We start from the raw sequence: 6689 nt of genomic DNA, 5'->3' as shown, positions 1-6689 counted from the left end.
AATGCATTGTCTGAGGTGAGATGTCACCTTTCTTTATAAAATATTGAGTTATCTTGAGAATGTGACTTAAAGGAATTTCTGGGATTTACATATTAATGAACCAAAACCTGCAACCCATTCTAAAAGATGAAAGACTTCATAACAAATTGGGCTTTTGCCCGAAACATCGATTTCGAAGATCCTTGGATGCTGCCTGAACTGCTGTGCTCTTCCAGCACCACTAATCCATTAATAACAAACTAGGTTTGTTCAATATATCATTTCAGCTACATGACACTGTAATCGTTTGCTATAATATCTGTGTCTTATGGTCCTGCTTCACAACCACCTGATGAAGAAGCAGTGCTTCAAACGTTAGTGCTTCCAATTAAACCTGTTGGACTATAACCTGGTGTTGTGTGATTATTAACTTTGTATACCCCAGTCCAACATCGGCTCCTCCACATGAAACCTAATTCTGGACTGTGAGCATCTCTACTTTGATTCTCTCTACCATTGGTAGCTGCCTCCAACTTCCTCAGGTTTAAGCTCAGGAATTCCCTCCCTACTCCTTCTCCATGCTCTACTTCACTCTCCTTTCACAAGCCAATCTTTAACAAACATTTGATCATCCAGTCTAAGATCCCCTTATGATTCTTAGTGTCACGTTTTGTTTGTAATCTTTCTGTGAAACACCTTGGCATGTTTTATTATGTTAAAGGTGCTCTATAAATATAGGTTTTTGTGACAGCTGATACCTATAGGGTAAAAATACAACTTACCTCAAGAAAATTGTAAAACATAATGAATGAGTGGATAATTCACACTAATTTATTGATTTTAACCTTTGCCTTAGATGGGAATAGTGCATGAATGCTGTTAACATCCTTGTAGTTGCCTGCCCAACTAATCTGCATTGGCCTTGCAATATGTGGCATTTCCTTTGGAAATGTAGGCCTCACATGCAGCAAGTTAATGGTCTTTTTGATATTGACTGGGGGATCTATTGAGATCAAAAAGATCTGACTATAAGCAGTCATGTTTTGTGTTTCACTGGAAGCAAAGCAACAGTAGGCTCAGAGGAAGGCTAAAACGGAAGGATCTCTTTCTTTCAAAAAGTATTCTTAGGAGGCAGGAAGCACAGAATTAGAATAAAATTTGAATTAGCTTTATTGTCACATGTACTCACATGAGTACAGTGGAAAGTTTACAAGTCGCCACTTACGTCCCCATCTTAGGTACAAAGCGACCTAGGTACAGATTCTTAAGAACAAATTTTTAAGAAAAAAATGAGCAAAATAAAGAAATAACAAGTCCAGCATTATAGACTTTCGCACCATCTTAGGTACAGAAGTATAAAACCTTGGGAATAAATTAGAAAAATAAAGAAATACAGAGTTCAGAATAATAGTCCCTCCAACCCAGTCCACACCGGCCCCATCCCTCCAGACCACCACGGGCCTCACCTCCAGGCTCTCGAAGCCAAGAGTCTACTCTGTGGTTGACAATCTGTGCGTGAGCCGGGAGTCTGCACTGAGGCCAGGAGTCTGCATTGAAGCAGGGAGAGCACTCTGGGGGCAGGATTCTGTGCTGAGGCAGGGAGTGCGGACCAAGGCCAGAAGTCTGCACTGAGGGCAGGAGTCCGTGCTGAGGCCAGGAGCCCATGCTGAAGACAGGAGTCTGTGCTGTGGCCGGGAATCCGTGCTGAGGCTGGGAGTCTGCCACTGAGGCCAGGAGTCTCTGCTGAAGCCAGGAGTTTCCGCTGAGGCTGGGAATCTGCGCTGAGGCCGGGAGTCTGCGCTGAGGCCGGGAGTCTGCGCTGAGGCCGGGAGTCTGTGCTGAGGCTGGGAGTATGCCCTGAGGCTGGGAATATGCGCTGAGGCCGGGAGTCTGTGCTGAAGACAGAAGTCTATGCTGAGGCCGGGAGTCTGTAATGAGGCTGGGAGTCTGTGTTGAGGGCGGGAGTCTGTGCTGAGGCCGGGAGTCTGTGCTGAGGCCGGGAGTCAATAGATAATAGATAATAGACAATAGGTGCAGGAGTAGGCCATTCTGCCCTTCGAGCCTGCACCACCATTCAATATGATCATGGCTGATCATCCTTAATCAGTATCCTGTTCCAGCCTTATCTCCATAACACTTGATTCCACAATCCTTGAGAGCTCAATCCAACTCTTTCTTAAATGAATCCAGAGACTGGGCCTCCACTGCCCTCTGGGGCAGAGCATTCCACACAGCCACCACTCTCTGGGTGAAGAAGTTTCTCCTCATCTCTGTCCTAAATGGTCTACCCCATATTTTTAAGCTGTGTCCTCTGGTGCGGCACTCACCCATCAGCGGAAACATGTTTCCTGCCTCCAGAGTGTCCAATCCTTTAATAATCTTATATGTCTCATTCAGATCCCCTCTCAGTCTTCTAAACTCAAGGGTATACAAGCCCAGTCGCTCCAGTCTTTCAGTGTAAGGTAGTCCCGCCATTCCAGGAATTGACCTCGTGAACCTACGCTGCACTCCCTCAATAGCCAGAATGTCTTTCCTCAAATTTGGAGACCAGAACTGCACACAGTACTCCAGGTGTGGTCTCACCAGGGCCCTGTACAGCTGCAGAAGAACCTCTTTGCTTCTATACTCAATCCCTCTTGTTATGAAGGCCAGCATGCTATTAGCCTTCTTCACTACCTGCTGTACCTGCATGCCTACCTTCATTGACTGGTGTACAAGAACACCCAGATCTCTCTGTACTACCCCTTTACCTAAATTGATTCCATTGAGGTAGTAATCTGCCTTCCTGTTCTTGCCACCAAAGTGAATAACCATACATTTATCCACATTAAACTGCATCTGCCATGCATCTGTCCACTCACCTAACCTGTCCAGGTCACCCTGTAATCTCCTAACATCCTCATCACATTTCACCCTGCCACTCAGCTTAGTATCATCAGCAAATTTGCTAATATTGTTGCTAATAACATCTTCTATATCATTAACATATATTATAAAAAGCTGCAGTCCCAGCACTGATCCCTGCGGTACCCCACTGGTCACCGCCTGCCATTCCAAAATGGAGCCATTTATCACTACTCTTTGTTTCCTATCAGCCAACCAACTTTCAATCCAAGTTAGTACTTTGCCCCCAATACCATGTGCCCTAATTTTGCTGACTAACCTCCTATGGGCGACTTTATCAAAAGCTTTCTGAAAGTCCAGATACACTACATCTACTGGATCTCCCTCATCCATCTTTAGAGTTACATCCTCAAAAAATTCCTGAAGATTAGTCAAGCATGATTTCCCCTTCATAAATCCATGCTGACTCTGACCTATCCTGCGCTGAGGCTGGGAGACTGTGATGAGGCCGGGAGTCTGTGCTGAGGGCGGGAATCTGTGCAGAGACTGGGAGGCTGTGATGACTTCATTCTAGATCCAAGGATGGCAGGTAAGAAGAAAGAAGGAAATAGAATGAAGAGAGAAATGAAACTCGAAGAAACCGACCGAGCAGACAAGCTAAGGAGTCCTACTCCGCAACCATCTTGGAACTTAGATCCTCTGGGTTCCTCCTGTTGTGGCCATCTTTCCCCTCCAATGTTCTCCTGACTAGAAGGGCAGTTCCCATGGATCACTGACCATGGCTTGTGGCCAAGCTTCCTTAACTCCCACTATGGGCCTATTAGCATCGCAGTCGGGTTCAAGCTGGAGTTGCGTCTGACGGTATTTAAAGGAGGCTCAGCAATGTGAAATTCCAAGATTATCTGCTTTGGTGCAAGAGAGTCAAATTGGAATTTTTCTTAATGGTGAGAAGCTTGAAACTATTTTAGAGAAGAGATTTAGCATCCATATACATAATTTATGAATGCAAGAAGAATCTTAATTAGTTTAGTGCCTTTTACTTGGTAAAATATGCCAAAGTGTTTTACAATGACGTATATAAATCCCACAAGCACATATTAGAATAAGCTTTGTTTTAAAAAGAAACTTTAAGAAGATTGAAAAATGTAAATTGAGATTTGGAGGAAGGGTGTCGTGTTTTTGGGCTGTGGGAGGATCAGGAATTACAGATGGTTGAGGCAGTTAAGAGATTTGAACATAAAGATGAAAATTACAAAACCATAGCCTTGCTGGGTCAGGGGATTGGTCTATGATCCAGTTAACATAGGTAATAGTTGGCGGGCTACAGTCCTGAAACACGAATTCTGTTTCTCCCTCCACTGATTCTGAGTATTTCCAACATTTTCTGGTTTTCAGTGCCTGCAGCTTTTTACTTTTGCAACGGGTGTTAGGACATGACGTGAGTTAGTCCAGAACTAGAGGACATAGGTTTAGGGTGAGAAAGGAAAAATTTAAATGGGACTTATGGGGTAACTTTTTCACGCATGCGTGTATGGAATGAGTTGCCAGAGGAAGTGGTGGAGGTTGGTACAATTACAACATTTAAAATGCATCTCGATGGGTACACAAATAGGAAGGGTTTAGAGAGATAGAGAATCAAGATTAGAGTAGTGCAGGAAAAGTACAGCAAGCCAGGCAGCATCCGAGGAGCAGGAAAATCAACATTTCGGGCAAAAGCCCTTCATCAGGAATCACCATTCCTGATGAAGGACTTTTGCCCAAAACATCGATTTTCCTGCTCCTCAGATGCTGGTTGACCTGCTATGCTTTTCCAGCACTACTCTAATCTTGACTCTAATCTCCAGCATCTACAGTACCCACTTTCTCCCTTTATGGGCCAAGTGCTGTCAAATGGGAGTGGGTTAGGTTAGGATATGTGGTTGGCATGGATGAGTTGGACCAACAGATCTGTTTCCGTGCTATACATCTATATGACTGTATAACAGTGCAAAAAAGGAATTCAACAAGAAAAAAAATGAATTGACATGGATCATGCTTTGAGATTAGAGTCCTATCCATCCATAGCACTAGAGGGAATAGGAGGAGAATGGAAATGAAAAGAATGCGAGGTCAAGCTTTGTTCTGGGTTGAGAATGAAAACAAAAAAAAATGTCTGAACCAGCTCTATGATAGATGACATTAAAAAAAAGTAAAACTGATAGAGGACATAAATCTGAGGCAGTACATTGATCCTTTAACACGACCAGTTTTATTCAACAATTGAATGAAAAGTTCTTTGTGTGAATGACCCTTCCAAACTTTGCAAAGCTGTTATTATGATTATAGCTGGAGGTAAGTAATACTGGTCAAACCACTTTATTTATCATTAGTAAATCAAAGAAAATAGTTCATGAACAGGATATTTCAGAGCATAAGGAGTCAGTTTGGTATGAAGAGACATTGGGCAGACTCTAATTCAAGAAAATTATTTTAATAGGATCATTTTACCTGAATGAAAGTCCCATACTCAACAAGTTTACTCTTGCATCTCACACTTTTGAAAAATAAAGAAAGCAGAAACCGAATCCATGTCATAAATCACAGCAACGAAACTGAATTAAACTTAACTAAAAGAGATTGGCAAGGAATGGTGCTCAGATATCAAGAAGTATCTATTGCATATTAAATCTCTAGTGTGGACTACATACTTTTGCATGTAGCACGTTATCCTTGGAATACTGTAGTTTGTAATTATAAACAGGAGTTCCTGTGTTATTTTTACTTGCTTCCAAATTCTCTCATGAAAGGAAGAAATATTGGTGCATATTTACTTCTGAGACTCCACAAATTGTCACTCCAAGATAAGTCAGGCTATGCTGCTCTGACATCCATTAGATGGAATAAAAACAGAAAGTGCTGGATAACCTCAGGTCTGACACCATTTGTGGAGAGAGAAATTGATTGATCGATTGATGAACTAGCTGCTGGATTTTAGAAGCAATCTGGAACATCTTTTCTAACATCTTCCTTTGTATCCTGGGCTTTAAAAAAGGCAAGAAAATCAAAATCACTGAATATTTAACTAGACAATCAATCAATTTCATATGCACATTTGAACTTGAAAACATCTCTATTATGTCTACTATAAAATGGAATTTCGCTTTTCCATTTGCTGTAAATCAATGAATGTTACATAGCACAACGCTGTCTAATCCTCCCACTCACCATGACCATTGTCAAAGGAGGTCGATTACTGCAGAGTAAAGAATGCAGTATTGTCTGAGCATGGAACTTACTAAGGGAAAAGTCACAAACCAAACAGTCACACGACTATTGTTCAGTAACCTCAAAAAAGTTCACATTTAGTTAATTTTGTTGACTGTAAAGTGGTTAAATACTCATGTATGTAATGTTAAAGCAATTTTAAAATTCTTACATTGGAGCATAGAAAGTAGGCTGGTTAAAAAATGTGGTAAACACAATGACTGCCGATGCTGGAAACCAGATTCTGGATTAGTGGTGCTGGAAGAGCACAGACTATACTCTTAGGGATCATTTCTATAGTTTTTCCCAGAGCCTGGTTAAAAAATGTGCCAAGTACATCCTTCCCTAGCTGTATCAGGACATTCATTTGGCACTGGCAGTTTGACACTAACATTTTTCCTTATTCTTGAGAAGGATTTGAAGTTAAATAAAGCTAATTAACTTTCTTTTTTAAACAAATGCCTGTCAAGAGACGGCCGAAGTCAACGTGAGGGTTGCCCGCCCTCCAAAAGTGTCAAGAGACCTCCGCACAGGCCTCTGACTGACTCTTAGAACCGACGGAAAGGGTTGGGTAAGTCTGTCAAAGGTTTGACAAAGTGTCAAAAATTAGACTTCCGAGAACT

General features: G+C 42.0%; 1 pseudogene; it reads left to right on the top strand.

Moving 5' to 3' along the window:
• The first annotated feature begins 6335 nt into the window (after nt 1-6335).
• Nucleotides 6336-6426, top strand: LOC148152217 (small nucleolar RNA U3; annotated as a pseudogene).
• Nucleotides 6427-6689: the final 263 nt, after the last annotated feature.

The sequence above is a fragment of the Chiloscyllium plagiosum genome, unplaced genomic scaffold, assembly GCF_037043375.1.
Source record: "Chiloscyllium plagiosum isolate Xiang-an unplaced genomic scaffold, Cpla_swu_hap1 HiC_scaffold_1, whole genome shotgun sequence".
Taxonomy (NCBI): Eukaryota; Metazoa; Chordata; class Chondrichthyes; order Orectolobiformes; family Hemiscylliidae; genus Chiloscyllium; species Chiloscyllium plagiosum.
The sequence above is the reverse complement of the archived record's forward strand: the minus strand, read 5'-3'. Positions and strand labels throughout refer to the sequence as shown.